Consider the following 20,271-nt stretch of genomic DNA (forward strand, 5'->3'; position numbering starts at 1 on the left):
CAGAAGTAGAACTTTTATTACCAATTAAAACAAATCCCATTTAAAATAATGATATTAATCAACAATGCATCAAGTCATCCTCTTGGTACCCTAATTAATTACGACTCACACTGAGTGTTGCACTTTTGCCACCGAAAGCGAGCAGTTTGTTTCAACCGTTGGACCAGAGAGTCATTAAATCATTTAAAACTTACAGACGATCGTTCGCGCATGTACATAAAGCCACAGAAAAAACAACGACCTCTCTTTTGAAGATTTTCAGAAGTAATTAAGTATTTTACTTACCGTGATAATTATTGTACAGCCCTGGAATGAAATTTCACAAAAACCTTGAAATGGAGTCTGGAAAAAGCTGTGTCTATTTTTTCACCACTGAAGCCCAGGGAGAATCGACACCAGATCCTTTTCAAATGGATAATGCGGTTGAATAAGTGGTCGTACTTGCCAGACAGTTAAATTTAGAGGTGGGTGGCGATGGCATTCAAGAACTGCTGAATTAATACAATCAGGAGCTGACCACCGATGACCTTCCCGAAATGCAGGGAGAAGAGCAAAATTTTGAACAACCTCATTCAATCAAAAAATAAAATGTGGGTTGCAGACTTGACAGAAGGCCTCACTTCATTTGAAAAAGGATTACAAATTTTAGAAAAAATAGAGTCCAATGGAATGCTCATTTATACCACAATATAAGGAATAAAAAAATTAGCGTACTACGAATAAATTTTGCGTGAGGAGAAAAAAAGACTCGCCAGAAGACATTGTTATATTTTATGAAGCCTTCTACGTCACAATAACTACAGTTTACATCTTCCAATGCATAATACTACATTGTAATAAGGTTTATTCCATTGTCGAACATTTTAGTAAACATTTTTATTCTAGAATGAGATTTTCACTCTGCAGTGGAGTGGGCGCTGATATGAAACTTCCTGGCAGATTAAAACTGTGTGCCGGACCAAGACTCGAACTCGGGACCTTTGCCCTTCGCGGGCAAGTGCTCCACAAACTGAGCTACCCAAGCTCGACTTTCGGCCCGTCCTCACAGCTTGACTTCTGCCAGTACCTCGTCTCCTACCTTCCAAACGTTACAGAAGCTCTCATGCGAACCTTGCAGAACTAGCACTCCTGAAAGAAGGGATATTGCAGAGACATGGATTAGCCACAGCCTGGGGGATGTTTCCAGAATGAGATTTTCACTCTGCAGCGGAGGGCGCGCTGATATGAAACTACCTAGCAGATTAAAACTGTGTGCCGGACCGAGACTCGAACTCGGGGGTACTGGCAGAAGTAAAGCTGTGAGGACGGGGCGTCAGTCCTGCTTGGGTAGCTCAGTTGGTAGAGCATTTGCCCGCGAAAGGCAAAGGTCCCGATTCGAGTTTCGGTCCGGCACACAGTTTTAATCTGCCAGGAAGTTTCATAGCAGCGCACACCCCGCTGCAGAGTGAAAATCTCATTCTGGAAACATCCCCCAGGCTGTGGCTAAGCCATTTCTCCGCAATATCCTTTCTTTCAGGAGTGCTAGTCCTGCAAGGTTCGCAGGAGAGCTTCTGTAAAGTTTGGAAGGTAGGAGAGGAGGTACTGGCAGAAGTCAAGCTGTGAGGACGGGCCGTCAGTCGTGCTTGGGTAGCTCAACAGTCAGCCTTTGGCGGCGGAGCGGTTCGGACGGTGTTTGCGTCCCTGCCGCACGTCTGCGCGAGAGGTGTTTACGTTACGTGTGTAGCGATGTGTGGCGGTATACATAGAACGAATCATGGCCTTGTCGTTCCGCAAATCGACACTGAAATTTAGTTTTGTTAACGAATATGCTCGACCGAAGGCTTACGAGATCGAACGTTATTTACGGGACGAGGTCAAAATCGAACCTAACGTTCTAGTTGGAATACACTTATCTATAGTCAGCAGCGTGGTTTATGTCAAGCTCATAAATGAAGCGGCATGTGACGAACTACTACTTCGACACCGACAAGGACTTCGTTTCTGTCATTCGGACTGGAATGTTGGAGCGGTAACAGTTGAACACGCCGGCATGGGCCTCCGAACGATCCGCGTCTTTGAGCTTCCATTCGAAGTGCCAGAAGAATTGATGTCAGACGCCTTGCGTCCTTACGGAACGGTCCTATCCCATGTGGCTGAAAAATGGGCGAGTTTCAAGACGTATCCTGTCCTCAATGGCGTCAGACAAATAAGGATCGAACTCCGAAAACACGTTCCGTCATACTTGTACATCGCCGGTTGTAGGGCGATTGTCATTTACGACGGACAACCAAGGACGTGCTCTGGATGTGCGAAGGAGAGACACATACGTTCTGAGTGTGCTCAACGAATTTTATTACAGCTGCCACGGGATGATCCACCCCTCACGCCGCATCCGACTGTGCTCCCCATGACTTACGCCGTGAGACAGACACGTACCAGAACACACAGACAGCGGCGGATCGTGGCGAGCCACAGAAAGACGACGTTGCGCTGGACCGCCTGCAGCAGTCACAGGACGCCCTCTCTTCGGTTCCGCTTGCGCCCCCTTCAGATAAGGCGGATAGTGCGACGGCGCACAATTCCGACGCCCCCCACGAACAACTGGAGACCATGCTGACCTCTGATTCTGAGGCCCGGCAACGCAAACAGCGATCACCAAAACGCCGGAAGAAGCGCCGCCTCACGGTGGAGAACGACCACTCTGATCTAGCGGACAATTCTGAGATGTTTACGGGTACAGAACAGACGACCATGGATACAGAAGAACTGCCTAGCGTGGATGCAACGGTGGCCAACGGGACGACGGCACGATCTACCGCTGACGATGCTCCAGACACAGCGAAGGAGCTCGATAGACGGCAACAGGCTACTGAGGAGGCTATGGCGCCTGCACCGCACGACAACGATGGGACACTAGGGGACTGGTCAGAAGAGCCACCCCCGTGGGGAACAGATGATGCCGGAGGAACCGCTCCCACGCACTCTCACGGTGTAAGACCGGCGTAGTGCACGGAATAATGGCAGACCATATGAGGGTACCGCGGGGGACGTAGTCCGACAGCAGCCTATGTACGGCAAAATTAGCGACCGTACGGTACCTTATCTACGTTGACCGCCATGCAACAAGCTTATCGGATAGGGTCTGTTAACATCAACAGCATTGGGACGCCGGTAAAAATCAAGATGCTCAGTGACATGATAAAGGGTGCGGATTTAGACATAGCACTATTACAAGAAGTTCGGGTACTTCCCCCCTCGGACTTTTACGGTTACGACATTTACTGTTCCCTGTGTGACGAGAGAGGCGTTGGCACAGCTATACTATTAAAGGAAGGGATACGTGCAGACGAAATAGAGTATTTGCCTTCTGCCCGTGGTACGGCCGTGACCATAGGTGGAATACGTTTGATCAACATATACGCACCGTCAGGCTCGGATAAGAGAAGGGACAGAGCAGATTTTTACGCCCATGAGGTTACACCGTTGTTCCAGGGACGATACGATGGTTGCATACTCGGCGGAGATTTTAATTGTGTGCTCGACAGAAAGGACCAACAACCTAACTATACTACTAGCCAAGAACTTAGGGAGCTGGTCAACGGGATGGAATTAGTCGATACATGGGACCTGAAGTATCGCAACCAACCAGGATATACATTTTTTACTAGCCACTCCGCGGGCCGTTTGGACCGGATCTACGTTTCAAGGGCGTTAGCAATGTCGACGGTGGTCGCAGAAATGTGGCCGACAGCGTTTACAGACCACGAGGCATATATTTGTACGGTTAACCTTGATAGACAGAAGGTATGGAGACGGAGGGGTAATTGGAAGATGAACGTCTCCCACCTGCGCGATGCAGAATGCCGACGCATGGTGGAGGACGCGTGGCATGGCTGCCTCCGTCGACGAAACTCTTTCGGTTCTGTCCTGCAGTGGTGGATCGAGTGCGCGAAGCCAGCTTTACGGAGGACGTTAATAGGTTACGGGAAGGAGGTTTCTCAATGGCAGCGCACGACCACTGAGTTTTACTTTACGGCTCTCCGGGAACTGTTAGCTCAACCACCTACACCAGAACGCCAGACGGCCGTCCACCGAGTTAAGGCGAAGCTGGTACAACTTGCAACGCAGAGGATGGCAGGTACGATAATACGCGCGAGGTCGCAGGATTTCCTGCCCAACGAGGATCCCTCGATGCATTATGTGATAAAGGAAAGACGAAGAAGAAGCAGGAATTTAATACATGAGATCGATCTCGGCGATGGCCGTCGTTTTACAACACAAAGGGGCATGGCACAGGCGTTCACGGATCATTTTAGCAGATTCTATGCGAGCAACGGGGAGGGTCAGAAGGAGCTGGGGAACGTCCTGGAAGAGACCCCAGACGCTACGAGTGTGAACGGGGAAGCGGACGGGTTATCTGAAATTACGTGTGAAGAGCTGGAGGAAGCGATTACACGAGGTGCTTGCAACAAGTCCCCAGGTCCAGACGGATTCCCGTTGGAATTTTACCGTGCCTTTGTGCCCATATGACACCGATGTGGCTATGTATGTTTAATGAGCTTCTGCGGCAAGAAGTACCGGTTCACATTCAATTCACGGAAGGGCTCATGATACCGATACCGAAGCCCCGTGGTGGCAAACGGCCTTGTGATTATCGTCCAATGACCCTCCTTAATAGTGACTACAGGATCTTCATGCACATCCTGGGCAGTCGTATCAAAAAGTCGCTGGAGAATCGAATACATGCCGATCAGACTTGCCTTGGCGGCATCAGTAATATCCACACAGCCTTGGGAGACTATCGTGACGTCGTCGCCCTCGCGGCTGCATGCCGCCTCCGGGGGGCGATGGTTGCAGTAGATTTCGATCATACTTTTGATCGCGTGGATCATGTGTACCTCGCGGCGGTGATGAACAGGATGGGTGTCTCGCCATTATTGACCACTGTTGTGATGCGGCTGTTGCACGGCGCCAGATCAGCGATGGTGGTAAACGGAGGAAGAACTGAGTATTTTAAGATCTTAAGATCAGTGAGACAGGGTTGCCCCTCGTCGATTCTCCTTTATGTGATCGCCTTAGAACCATGCCTCGCACGACTTCGCCGCCGTCTTACCGGGATCTCCCTATGGCATTTATCATTCAAATGCAGAGCATACGCGGATGATATTGTGTTCCTCGTACGGAATGAGAGGGAGACTCAAACAGCACTGGATTGGCTATGAGGATTCAGGCGGCTTTTGGGTACTATGTGTGCCTGGGACAACACTTTAAGGTACAGTACAACACGCTTACCCTCCCAGCGCGAGAGGGGGGCGTTGGTTTAGTGAACGTGCACGAGAAGGCGCGTGCCATGTATATTAATACTATGCTCCAACGGTGGCGCAACAGGAATCACTCGCTTACGGGGACTTCGCCGCCGTCTTACCGGGATCTCCCTATGGCATTTATCATTCAAATGCAGAGCATACGCGGATGATATTGTGTTCCTCGTACGGAATGAGAGGGAGACTCAAACAGCACTGGATTGGCTACAGACGTATGGGATGGCAGCTGGAAGTGTGGTTAACTACCGAAAATCACAATTCATGCATGTGGGGCGTGGACTAGACCAGGAACGGAAGGACCCTTACCTGCGGTGGAAACCCTCCGCTGTTTGGGTATCACCTTTCATAAAGAGACAGCGAGAACGGCTGCGGACAACTACCGAAGACTGTTACTCAGAGTCCGCACGGCAGTACGACTAAACGCCATACGGTCGATGGATATGCTGCAGCGAGTGTTACTCGTCAATCTTTATCTCGCGCCCATGATGTGCCACCTGACACACCTTCTCCCCTTGACGCGCACGATGGCTATGAGGATTCAGGCGGCTTTTGGGTACTATGTGTGCCTGGGACAACACTTTAAGGTACAGTACAACACGCTTACCCTCCCAGCGCGAGAGGGGGGCGTTGGTTTAGTGAACGTGCACGAGAAGGCGCGTGCCATGTATATTAATACTATGCTCCAACGGTGGCGCAACAGGAATCACTCGCTTACGGGGACGATCATCGAAGAACTCGTACCAACATCGCATCTTCCTCCAGTCAGTGTCGGCCATATATCGCCACCTTTAACGTATGTACGCACGTTCATCGTGGAACACAGTTACGTTCGAGAGCGTTTACCGACGACCCGACAGTCGACATCGAAGGACGTGTACCATCTGCTTCATCGACAGATCTCCCGGAATAGGGTGGAACGCAAACATCCAGCTGTTAATGGGCACGTGGTGTGGCGCACCGTCCACCACCCCCATCTACCTACATCAGTCAGATCAACATGGTACATTGTCGTCAACCGAAAATACCCTACAAATGATAAAAAGTACGCAATACATTTGGCGGATTCGCCCTTGTGCTAGCAATGTGGCGAGCTGGATACGGACGACCATCGGCTGGTCTGCGGCGAGGCATTGGCTGTCTGGACTCTCGCAAGAAAGATAATAGCGTTCATGCGGCGCACTATCTATACAGCAGTCTGTTCTGACATAGTATTTTTTCCAGAGGAAACGTATTTTCCGCGTCATAAGACGAACGCAGTGGCGTGGATCACAGGTATGACGGTCCATTACATCTATAGAGACACACGTACGAACTTACTGAACGTCCTGGATTACTGGCAATACTTGCAAGATGGACACACAACACTACTACGGCTACAAAAATACAAGGATTGGTATGCCAATTTCCTAGTAACGGTTTTTGCTGACCCGTCATATACTTGGGGTGTGCCGGGCGCGCAAAGATGAGCGGCGGTGCTTTCGTTGTGAAACCGACCAAGTAATGTGATCGACTAAGAACACTATGCGAGTATGCGACCTACGAAACACTCACGCTTGAACAGTTAGCAAATGGATGTACTTCCAATTTTGTTTTCATATCCATAAATACTTTTCTTTAGGGTGCCGGAGGTGGCACCACTTTGATTTTGTTGTTATTTCATGCTGCATGGTAAGACGGCAGCGAGGTTCCTTCCAGGACAGTTATCATGTGTCAGGACGTACTATGTTTATTTTGTGAATGATAAAGGTTTCTGTTTCTCCTACCTTCCTTCATATAAAATAAATAAATAAAAACCCCTCACTCCCAAAAATAAAAAAGTTGGTAGAGCAAAAAAAAAGAAAAAGATGGTAGAGCACTTGCCCGCGGAAAAAAAAGGTTGGTAGAGCACTTGCCCACGAAAGGCAAAGGCCCCGAGTTCGAGTCTCGGTCCAGCACACAGTTTTAATCTGCCAGGAAGTTTCATGTTTATTGTAAATTATATTCTTTTCTTTAGTCGCTGGTAATAATTAAACATAAATTGTATGTAATTATACGCAATATTTTACCCCGACTTAAGCTTGTTCGATTTCCACAGTTATTGCCTGCTCTCACTTATGGCGTTAAATCCATGGTGTTACTGTATAGAAGATTAATAACATTTTCGTCCAGTTCCTAGGGAATTCTAATTGGTAAAAAGTGCACTATAAAGCTTTGAGGGAAAGAGGGGAGACATATCGTTTGACCATAAAGGTGAACGAGATTCTCTTACCGCAGAATCATCAGTGTTCGGCGCGCAGTCGGTTCACAGAACAGACTTGGTACGCGCGTAGTATCGGTGATCGCGGCAGCTGTGTGCATCCTCTCGTAACGTGCAGATTCCTGTCGTGATCACTCAGTTCGCACCTGGCTCCAGGTTGATGGAGGCCATAAAACACACCCGCAAGTCAAAGGCAGAAATATTGCCCTAGTAAAAGATTTACATGATAGGGAATCCGGTTCCAGAACGAGAAGATAAGAAGGCAAAGACTAGGACAGGCACAAAGTACCCTCCAACACCACGCACCACGCACAGCCTTGCTAATAGGTATCGACAGTAGTGTGGAAATTAATTGGTTTAAGTTTTTTCATATTTTAAAAGGAAATGATGTTGGTTAGCTGTAACCAATTTTACCTACTTAGTTGTTGGATTTCCTGCCTTGACTATGAACAACAATCGTAGGTCCCCTCCAGTTCAGTTGAGTGCTTGAATGTCGAGCAACAGCGTTTATTGCACTGACGGCGAAAAAAATCGGAACACCTAAACAGAATTAATGTAGAGTAATGAAATTTCAGGAATGCATTTGTCTACGTAATATATTTGAGTGATTAACATTCCAAGAACACAGCTTAATGTAAGCACGAGAGACGCCATTGAAAATGTGATGTTCTTGCACATTAATAACCGACGTAACCACCAGAATCTTGGAAGTGTCCATGCATAATGTCGTACAGGTAACGGTTGTCAGTTCGTGGTTTGGTGTTCCATGTCTGTTGCACTTGGTGGTCAACAGGGACGGTTATTGCTGGTTGTGGATAATGTTGGAGTTATCGTCCGATGATGTCCCATTGTGTTCGGCTTGAAACAGATCTGGTGATCGAGCAGGCCAAGGCAACATGACGACACTCTATAGATCATGTTGAGTTGCAACAGCGGTACATGGGAGACAGTTGTCCTTTTGGTGAACATCCCCTGGAATTGGAATGTGATTCATGAATGGCAGCACAATAGGTCGAATCACCAGACTGACGATCAAATTTTCAACCAAGGTGCGTGGGGTAATCACAATACTGCTTCTGCTGTCACACAAAATCGCACCTCAGACGATAACTCCGGGTGTAGGCATCGAGGCAGAACCAGTTTTCATCAGCAAACACAACAGACCTACACCCTGCCCTCTAATGAGCTTTCGCTTGACACTACTGTGGTCGCGAATGGCCACGCTACAGGGGGTCTGGCTCGGAGCTGTGCTTGAAGTAACCGATTTGTAACAGTTCATTGTGTCCCTGTGGCACTAACTGTTGCTCAAATTGTTGCTGAAAATGCAGTGCGGTGTGCCAGAACCATACGTCGAACACGATGGTTTTCCCACTCGGTAGTGCCACGTGACCGTCCGGAGCCCGGTCTTCCTGCGACCGTACATTCTGCTGACCAGCGCTGCCATCAGTCATGTATTGTTGCTGCATTCCTGCCAGGTCTTTCTGCAGTATCGCAGAACGAACATCCGGCTACTTGTCGCCTTATTAGACGACCTCGTTCAAACTCAGTGAGGTGCTGATAGTGGCTTTTTTGTCGCCTTAATGACAGTCTGGACTAACGTCAACTAACCGCGTCCAGTCTCAAAAGTAAGTAGCGCTCAGGACCATTGGATTCTAGCCGGCCGTTCTAGGTGCTACAGTCTGGAACCACGGGACCGCTACAGTCGCAGGTTCGAATCCTGCCTTGGGCATGGCTGTGTGTGATGTCCTTAGGTTAGTTTGGTTTAAGTAGTTCTAAGTTCTAGGGGACTGATGACCTCAGCAGTTAAGTCCCATAGTGCTCAGAGCCATTTGAACCATCTTTCAGATGTAGAAACACGCATATCAGATTTAGTTTGTGTCCTACAACTTCGTAGTGTTGCCATTTTCTTCCGTCAGTGTGTTTCCGTGTTCTTGACAAGAAAACTTTATGTTTGTGTTAAAATGGACACTTCACCTAAGAAGCGGGCCAAAATATTTGCTCTTCAGGAACACACATCTATGACTATAAGAGACATTGCCTCTGTTGTGGGTGTGGGAAAACCTAATATTTAAAGGTTTATTAGAGTACACGTTGATACTGCCTCATTGCCTTCAAAAGAAAAAGGCATATGTGGATGAAAACGAAAAGCCACCCCCTAGAGCTGACAAAATCCTACTTAAAAATACTAAACTTCATCCTCACAAAACAAGTCAGTTTCAGAGAGATTTATTGGCTACTGGGGTTGAAACTGACTCTTCAACATTACGACGTAGGTTTCTTGATCTTGAGCGGAAGGCACGGAGGCTAATAAAGAAGCAGTTAACACCTACAACGAAGGAAAAAAACTGTTGGTATGAGCCAAAATACACAAACCTTCTATCTCCAGTGACTGGAAAAGTGTATTTTTCAGTGACAAGTCACATTTTATTGTTCGAGGTTACAAGAGTAAGGGTTGTCAGGCGAAGCATCCATGATAAGATGAGAGCTAAGCAGCTTGAACAGATTGTAAAGTGCCCGCCCAAAAATGTTTTGGGCTTTCCTCACTGCAAGTGGCCCTGCTGCACAATTTCCAGTTGATGTCTCGATGAATTCAGCCACATAGATGGAAAGCCTTAGGCGCAGCATTGTGCCATTTCTACAGCCCTTTGCAGATGATGGACGAACATTTCAACATGATCTGGCCTTGTGTCACACATCAAAAGTAGTCGAGACGTTCATGGAAGGAAACAAGATTAACGTGTTTCAGTGTCCTGGTAATTCATTAGACTTAAGTCCCATTAAGAACTTGTGGAGTATATCGAAATGGCGTCTCGGTAAATTGGACTGTTCAACAAAAGGATACATATTGGTAAATGTGGTAGAAGTGTGGAGTCATGACGACGAACTAGGAAACATTTGCTCTAACCTGCTTAAGTCCATGTCACAACGTTTGCAGAAGATCATCAAAGCAAAGGAGGACAAATTAGTTATAACTATTCATTGAGCTACTAACAGTATTATACATATAGTAACAAATATGCACATCTAAAATTTGATCTTCGTGTCCCAATTAATTTTCACACTTCTGTAGATATCCGCGGCAACGGCCTTGCCGCAGTGGATACACCGGTTCCCGTGAGATCACCGAAGTTAAGCGCTGTCGGGCGTGGTCGGCACTTTGATGGGTGACCATCCAGGCCGCCACGCGCTGTTGACATTTTTCGGGGTGCACTCTGCCTCGTGATGCCAATTGAGGAGCTACTCGACCGAATAGTAGCGGCTTCTGTGAAGAATACCATCTTACGACTGGGAGAGCAGTGTGCTGACCCCATGCCCCTCCTATCCGCATCCTCCACGGAGGATGACACGGCGGTCGGATGGTCTCGGTAGGCCACTCGTGGCCTGAAGACGGAGTGCTGCAGATATCAGCCGTCGGTGAGAATTGCAGGAGAGTCTTACAACTGAGTTTCACCGGTAAGCAGGCAGATGTGGCCGAGCGGTTGTAGGCGCTTGAGTCCGGAACCATTTGAATCTTTTTTTTTTTTTTCTTCATCGGTAACGAAACAACGGAAGAAGAGAATCAACTTTTGAAATCTTCTTTAGTTATCAACGGAGTAAGCATATATTCTAATAGAATCGGACTCTTCGTGTCTTGTGACAAGGCGACCCCTTTCAGAACGTGCAATACCAGTAATGATCCATCAACGAAGCAATACGCTCAACGCCATCAACATCTATCCCAGTTGTTGATGTTACACAAAAAAAAAAATGTTTTCATCTGGCTGGTAGTTGCTCAGTATGTCATTCAGCCACGGGATTACTTCGACATTGAGCAAAAATTGGAAAGAAACACTTCCTGCTCTGGACGAGCTGTAAGTTTTATAGATTTTTTGTGTTGTAAGGATTACGACGTATCCCCTAGGGTCATCGACTCGACGTTCGTCTACCTGTAGGGGGCACCCTGAAAGGAGGCTGCCGCAATCCAGGAAGCAGTGTGGCGAAGAAGCGCGGATCCGTTGACCTGCGTGGGGTGCACCATATTAGACGCGCTGAACGCTTGGCGGCCTAGGTGGGGCCGTGACGTCACGGCGGGCGGCCTAATACGGCGCAATCTGCGTGGTCGGCGCAGCTCACCTGACCACTCGACGCCGTCGTGTCGCGACGCTGCCGCCTCGCCCAACTCGAGCCTTCCGCGGACCGCCCAAACTTCCAGCTACAGCTACAAAGAGTCCTACAAAGGGCCAAATAAAACCTTGTCCTCTTCAAACACTCAGTATCTGCACAGTTTATCAGTTTCTACATCTAATATCAAAACAGTTGCAGGTATATCTGTCTCTCTGTCAGCCAAGCTTTAGCGTCTTGGATTACAAGGTGTGTGAGAAAAGTAGTGAGGCTGACAACACTGCGTGCGATCTGGCAACGCTGTGTTGTTCTGCGTATGTAGGCCGGTGTATACATCCTTTCCAGATGCTCAGTTCGAGTTTCAGCTCCATACATCATTTCTGATAGCGCCATCAGTGAAGTCTTTTTATTGTGTGTTACCAAAACGAAACAGCGGAATTTGGAGCAACGTTAAGCCATCGCGTTTTGTGTTAAACTTGGTGAATCGGCGAGTGTGACCTTTGAAAAGTTGAAACAGGCCTATGGGGAACATTCCTGACCAAGAGGATAAGTTTTCTCTGGCAAAAATCATTTTTTGGAAACTCTAGAACACGTTGAAGGTGAACCTCGCTCAGGGAGACATTTAACTTCAAAAACCGACCAAAATGTCGAATGTATGCGTGCTCTTCGGAGATTGTTCATGCAGAACATACTGTCAACTCGATGTTCTGAGGAATAAGGTGAATCGAATAATACCGGACATTGCAGGTAAGTGCATGTTGCATCATGACAACGTCCCATGTCACATGGCCACTTCCATTACAGAAATTTGTACCTTAAAAGACATTCCTGTTGTTCCAGAGCCCTCCTATTCACGTGATCTGAGGCCTTGTGACTTTTTCTTTTCCCAAAATTGAACAATATCTTAAAAGGACGCCGTTTTGGGATTATGGAGAACATTCAAAAGAATGTGACCGGAACTTTGAAGGCCCTAGCAGTTGAAGCTTTCACCTGTCTTACCAAGACTGGGAACAACAAATCCTCCGGTGTATAGCTTCCGAAAGGAACTACTTTGAAGGAGGCAACATTGTTGTTTGAGAAAAATAAATAAATAAATAGAAACTTTGGTAGATCAAAAAATCAGTCTCATTACTTTTCTCACACACCTCGTAAAGAGTATTTTAGTAGGCTTCCAGTGGTTCTGGGAAGTATTAGTCTTAGCAAGTTATATACCTCGGCACTGTGTGGTTACTCTACTCTCTTAACTGACAAAAACAAACACACTGAAAAAAATTGCTCTCATCTTGCTTCTAGCCTTCATAATGGTCTTTATTCGGAGAGAACAAGAGTCCACAAGTTTCTTCAGGTGCCCCATATCAAGATGAAGTCTTTCGTGATGATTACATCCCATAGAGCGACAAATTGCGGGGAAGTTGTCCTCTATATCTCACAAGCTGTTCCAAATATCCCTACACGTTTTCTGAGGGATTAAGTCAGGGTGAATTAGAGAGCCGCTCGAGATGCCATAGGGTGCCTGTATGTTTATTAAAGCAGGGATGTTTGCGTGCACCCTTTGAACATGGCAGTTCTCACATCAGAAGGCAAGAGTGTCCAAAACGTACTAGCTATGCAGATATAGAAACACTTGATCACTGAGGATATAGGTGGAAACCTTTTGGTTTATATTCACGGTACCTGAATGAGTAGGTCTAAACATGGTATAAAAAACGCTCTAAAACATAACAAAACCACTTCCGCTCTGAACTCCCCCAGCCCCCGTCCCATCTCCTCTACACACACACACACACACACACACTGCGGGTTAAGCCTAGCAACACTGACGCACTGTCCACAACGTGTACTACCAGGCAGGGGACGTAGCTTACATTACGCCCACCAAAAGAAAAAAGAGTTTCGTAAATTGTTCTTAACTTTTATTAACAACATACCTTTTATATAATTATTGATGTGTAAGTGGGAGCCAGAACCTGAAAATCTCCTTCAGCACACTCTTAGCAATATCAGCGCATTTTCCGTAACGTATACAACCAAAAGGTGGAGGGGGAGCGTTACTTTATGAACACCACAAAAAATTAAAAATGCGACTATCGTTAAATGTCGATGACTTTTATTCATAACGTTTTTTTATAGATATGTTGATTTGTAAGAAAGGTTCTGAACATGGAAATTGTGCTATCGATAGCCACGATGCCACAGTGTAGGTACAAGTTCTTAGGTTGGCACTACGACATCGACGACAGCTCCCTCTAGCCGGCGCTGTGCCTTCCAGGCGGGATACAAAAGAAATATGAATATGACGTTTCTTGTGAAAAGTCACATCCACTACTAAGGCTCAAATTTTTTGCCGTTAAATTTTACTGAAAATTTTAAAACAATTAGGTAATCTGGTAGAAGAAATAAATAAAAACAACAATTTTTTCAGAATTTTAATGTATGAAGTACATGATGATATAAAGTACTTAATCCATCTTGATACTACTAGAGCTATACACCTTTCTAGACCATCAGTGTACCCGAAACATACATCACTTGAGAAGAGGTAATATCGCAAGTTGTCGGACAATACTATACTCCTCCAGTCTGCTAATGAAAAGTTTCTATATTCTTCCACTCCATAAGTGGCATAACAGCAAACCAGTGCTTAACGATATTTGTTAAAAACAGTCTCGGTTGCAATAAGGCGAAACGCGTCGTTGAAAAATAAAAAAAAAATAAAATTGCAACCAAGACTGTTTTTAACAAATTCAGTTTCTATATTGTTTAGCCCACTGAAAATCTACAACTTTTTAAGTGCGCTGTGAGCAATAGTCATCTGCTAGGTATACGATTTTATTGTCCACTTCATACAGTGCAATGATTGTTCGGAAACTGGTTGAGATGTACCCGTATTCACTGACAGCGGCATTTCCACTCGGGCGTGAGACAGATTGTCTTTGAAAGTCGTGACATTCGTATCCAGGCACTGTCGCTGGGGATCCGTTTATGACTGGGACTGTTGTTCTTCCCAAGTGTAAAACGGCTGCGGGGATACACCATTCCACGTAGACACATTGGACAGTCTTCGTTGCGCACCAACAAATCCGGCAACGTTGTCCACGGTGTGGCAATCAGCACGGTTAACACAACACCTATTTCTTCATTCTCTTATACTGCCTTGTCGACATATCTTGATTTTATATAACCGACTGGCATATACACATCATTTCGGTGCGTCAGCGGTGGAGGGTCACGTGACTGCCTGATACCCGTTGTACACCAGATGTGCACCAGTTTTCCCATGCAACCAGTTGGATCCTTTAAGACGATGATTAATATTTGGCCTGGTGAACATCCACATCTACAGAGGCGATTTCACAGGTATCTAAGATTTCTCAGATCTGGGTAAGAAGAGCGACGAGACAATCCGTAATAAATTATTTGAAGTGTTTCGTTCAATTTAATAGATAGACATTACTATTATTCTTATTTCCATGGTTAATTCTTCTCTGACAGAATACGAACCGTTTTAACAACTGAAAGTAGAAATGTGGCTCCTTGCAGTAGTTTACACTGAACTCATTTATGAATTCACTACTTACAAAAATTGGTAAAAATTATTAAAGGACATTAACGTAACTTTACAGCAGAAGATAGTTAAAATGAAGTAAGGAATCAATAAGAAATTGAGGAATGATGATATAGGATGACTCCAGTTCAATAATCCTCTTCTCTGAAACTTTGAAAAACGGGTTTAAACCTACAATTAGAACGACGTTCTACTTCGTTTGCTGGTTGTTTTCATGTTCTATGGATAAAGTTCGTGATATTTCACTTCCGTGTGGAAAGTATTTATCTGTTTACAAAACTATAAAATTTTCTCATGCAACTACTCCATCGCCGTTGTGGCCGAGCGGTTCTAGGCGCAACAGTCTGGATCCGCGCGACCGCTACGGACGCAGGTTCGAATCCTGCCTCGGGTATGGATGTGTGTGATGTCCTTAGATTAGTTAGGTTTAAGTAGTTCTATGTTGCAGAGGACTGATGACCTTAGAAGTTAAGTCCCATAGTGCTCAGAGCCATTTAAACCATTTGAACTACTCCATCTTGAATGGTCCTGTTTACGTGAGTGTGCTAATATGTGTTTACTTTTTCTTAATCTATGTGTAAGGACACGCATGCGCAATAACTCCTGTTGTTGTTGTCTTCAGTCCTGAGACTGGTTTGATGCAGCTCTCCATGCTACTCTATCCTGTGCAAGCTTCTTCATCTCCCAGTACTTATTGCAACCTACATCCTTCTGAATCTGCTTAGTGTATTCATCTCTTGGTCTCCCTCTACGATTTTTACCCCCCACGCTGCCCTCCAATGCTAAATTTGTGATCCCTTGATGCCTCAGAACATGTCCTACGAACCGGTCCCTTCTTCTTGTCAAGTTGTGCCACAAACTCTTCTTCTCCCCAATTCTAATCAATACCTCCTCATTAGTTATGTGATCTACCCATCTAATTAGCATTCTTCTGTGGCACCACATTTCGAAAGCTTCTATTCTCTTCTTGTCCAAACTATTTTTCGTCCATGTTTCACTTCCATACATGACTACACTCCATACAAATACTTCCAGAAACGACTTCCTGACACTTAAATCTATACTCGATGCAAACAAATTTCTCTTCTTCAGAAACGCTTTCCTTTCCATTGCCAGTCTACATTTTATATCCTCTCTACTTCGACCATCATCACTTACTTTGCTCCCCAAATAGCAAAACTACTTTACTACTTGAAGTGTCTCATTTCCTAATCTAATTCCCGCAGCATCACCCGATTTAATTCGAATACATTCCATTATCATCGTTTTGCTTTTGTTGATGTTCATCTTATATCCGCCTTTCAAGACACTGTCCATTCCGTTCAACTGCTCTTCCAGGTCCTTTGCCGTCTGTGACAGAATTACAATGTCATCAGCGAACCTCAATGTCTTTATTTCTTCTCGAAGGACTTTAATACCTACGCCGAATTTTTCTTTTGTTTCCTTTACTGCTTGCTCAATATACAGATTGAATAACATCGGGGACAGGCTACAACCCTGTCTCACTCCTTCCAACCGCTGCATCCCTTTCATGCCCCTCGACTCTTATAACTGCCATCTTGTTTCTGTACAAATTGTAAATAGCCTTTCGCTCCCTGTATTTTTCCCCTGCCACCTTTAGAATTTGAAAGAGAGTATTCCAGTCAACACTGTCAAAAGCTTTCTCTAAGACCACAAATGTTAGAAATGTAGGTTTGCCTTTCCTTGATCTATTTTCTAAGATAAGTCGTAGGGTTGGTATTGCCTCACGTGTTCCAACATTTCTGCGGAATCCAAACTGATCTTCCCCGAGGTCGGCTTCTACCAGCTTTTCCATTCGTCTGTAAAGAATTCGCGTTAGTATATTGCAGCTGTGACTTATTAAACTGATAGTTCGGTAATTTTCACATCTGTCACCACCTGCTTTCTTTGGAATTGGAATTATTATATTCTTCTTGAAGTCTGAAGGTATTTCGTCTATCTCATACATCTTGCTCACCGGATGGTAGAGTTTTGTCAGGACTGGCTCTCCCAAGGCTGTCAGTAGTTCTAATGGAATGTTGTCTACTCCTAGGGCCTTGTTTCGAATCAGGTCTTTCAGTGCTCTGTCAAACTCTTCACGCAGTATCATATCTCCCATTTCATCTTCATCCTCTTCCACTTCCATAATATTGTCCTCAAGTACATCGCCCTTGTATAGACCCTCTACATACTCCTTCCACATTTCTGCTTTCCCTTCTTTGCTTAGAACTGGGTTTCCATCTGAGCTCGTGATATTCATACAAGTGGCTCTCTTTTCTCCAAAGGTCTCTTTAATTTTCCTGTAGGCAGTATCTATTTTACCCCTAGTGAGATAAGCCTCTACATCCTTACATTTGTCCTCTAGCCATCTCTGCTTAGCCATTTTGTACTTCCTGCTGATCTCATTTTTGAGACGTTTGTATTCCTTTTTGCCTGCTTCATTTACTGCGTTTTTATATTTTCTCCTTTCATCAATTAAATTCAATATTTCTTCTGTTACCCAAGGATTTCTACTAGCCTTTGTCTTTTTACCTACTTGATCTTCTGCTGCGTTCACTACTTCATCCCTCAGAGGTATCCATTCTTCTTCTACTGTGTTTCTTTCCGCCATTCCTGTCAATTTTTCCCTTATGCTCTCCCTGAAACTCTGTACAACCTCTGGTTTAGTCAGTTTACCTAGGTCCCATCTACTTAAATTCCCACCTTTTTGCAGTTTCTTCAGTTTTAATCTACAGTTCATAACCAATAGATTGTGGTCAGAGTCCACATCTGCCCCTGGAAATGTCTTACAATTTAAAACCTGGTTCCTAAATCTCTGTCTTACCATTATATAATCTATCTGATACCTTCTAGTATCTCCAGGATTCTTCCACGTATACAACCTTCTTTTATGATTCTTGAACCAAGTGTTAGCTATGATTAAGTTATGCTCTGTGCTAAATTCTACCAGACGGCTTCCTCTTTCATTTCTCTCCCCCAATCCATATTCATCCACTATGTTTCCTTCTCTCTCTTTTCCTACTCTCGAATTCCAGACACCCATGACTATTAAATTTTCGTCTCCCTTCACTACCTGAATAATTTCTTTTATCTAATCATACATTTCATCAATTTCTTCATCATCTGCAGAGCTAGTTGGCATATAAACTTGTACTACTGTAGTAGGCATGGGCTTCGTGTCTATCTTGGCCACAATAATGCGTTCACTATGCTGTTGGTAATAGCTTACCCGCACTCCTATTTTTTTATTCATTATTAAACCTACTCCTGTATTACCCCTATTTGATTTTGTATTTATAACTTTGTATTCACCTGACCAAAAGTCTTGTTCCTCCTGCCACCGAACTTCACTAATTCCCACTATATCTAACTTTAACCTATCCATTCCCTTTTTAAATTTTCTAACCTACCTGCTCGATTAAGAGATCTGACATTCCACGCTCCGCTCCGTAGAACGCCAGTTTTCTTTCTCCTGATAACGACGTCCTCTTGAGTAGTCCCCGCCCGGAGATCCGAATGGGGGACTATTTTACCTCCGGAATATTTTACTCAAGAGGAAGCCATCATCATTTAACCACACAGTAGAGCTGCATGCCCTCGGGAAAAATTACGGCTGTGGTTTCCCCTTGCTTTCAGCCGTTCGCAGTACCAGCACAGCAAGGTCGTTTTGGTTAGTGTTGCAAGGCCAGATCAGTCAATCATCAAACTGTTGCCCCTGAAACTACTGAAAGGCTGCTGCCCCTCGTCAGGATCCACACGTTTGTCTGGCCTCTCAACGGATACCCCTCCGTTGTGGTTGCATCTACGGTACGGCCATCTGTATCGCTGAGGCAGGCAAGCCTCCCCACCAACGGCAAGGTGCATGGTTCATGGGGTAGGCAATAACTCCTATGTAGATTAAAATAAATTTTGCGAAAAAATTAATTTTCAGTTTATTTTCATATTTTTTTCAAATTTTGAATACTAGACATTATAGGTACTTTTTGTGTCATGTGTATGAACTCGAACAATGTTTTCATATTTTGAACGGTTTTAAAAGAAAAGCTTCATGGGAGTGAATGTATTGTGAAACTAACACAGCATAACTACTTGTATTTTTCTCTTATCTATAAAGAGCATTTTATGCAGAGATTATGTCTATTTTAAGAAGAAGCCCACAATTGTTTACAGATCTAGAAGGTTGCTTCTACTTTTGTGTGACGTTAGAGTATAAAGTATACCGGCAGAGGCTGCCTGCGTTGAAGGTGCAATGAGAGACCAATGAAGCATCAGGCGTACCTCTCACACAGGATACTTAGGTAGGTATTGTTTGCTAAACAGTTCCTTCCGAAGATGGAAGTGGTAGACACATTGGACCTACACCCGGATCTATCCTCTTGGGAGATTTCATATGACAGCAGGATCATTCTCGTGGTTATCTCACAAACCTTGACTGCAAATTTGTAAAAAAAAAAAATGGTTCAAATGGCTCTGAGCGCTCTAGGACTTAACATCTGTGGTCACCAGTCCCCTAGAACTTAGAACTATTTAAACCTAACTAACCTAAAGGCATGACACAACACCCAGTCATCACGAGGCAGAGAAAATCCCTGACCCCGCCGGGAATCGAACCCGGGAGCAAATCTGTACGTCAGTCTGTTGATTCGACCTGTTGTGCTGCCATTTATGAACGGCGTTCCACGAGATGTTTTCCAACAGGATGACGCTCTCCCACATACCGCTGTTGTAATCCAACACGCTTTGCAGAGTGTCGATGTGTTACCTTGGCCTGCCCGAGCACCAGATCTGTCTGCAGTCGAGCACACATGTGACATCATCGGTCGACAACTCTAGTGTCATCCACAACCAGATTTAACGATCCTTGTATTCATCGACCAAGTGAAACAGAGATGGATCTCCATCCCGCAAACTGACATCCGGCTCCTGTACAACACATTGCATACACGTTTATATATCTGCATTTAACGTTCTGGCTGTTACACCGGTTAATGATGTACCAGAATTTCACTTTTGCAACGGCGTATTTCGCGCTTACGTTAACCTGTGATCTTGCGATGTTAATCACT

The 20,271-nt window shown here is 45.1% G+C and overlaps 1 pseudogene; it reads left to right on the forward strand.

Annotated features, from left to right (window-relative positions):
• The first annotated feature begins 10,617 nt into the window (after positions 1–10,617).
• Positions 10,618–10,735, forward strand: LOC124726555 (annotated as a pseudogene).
• Positions 10,736–20,271: the final 9,536 nt, after the last annotated feature.

The sequence above is a fragment of the Schistocerca piceifrons genome, chromosome 1 (assembly GCF_021461385.2).
Source record: "Schistocerca piceifrons isolate TAMUIC-IGC-003096 chromosome 1, iqSchPice1.1, whole genome shotgun sequence".
NCBI classification, from domain to species: Eukaryota; Metazoa; Arthropoda; class Insecta; order Orthoptera; family Acrididae; genus Schistocerca; species Schistocerca piceifrons.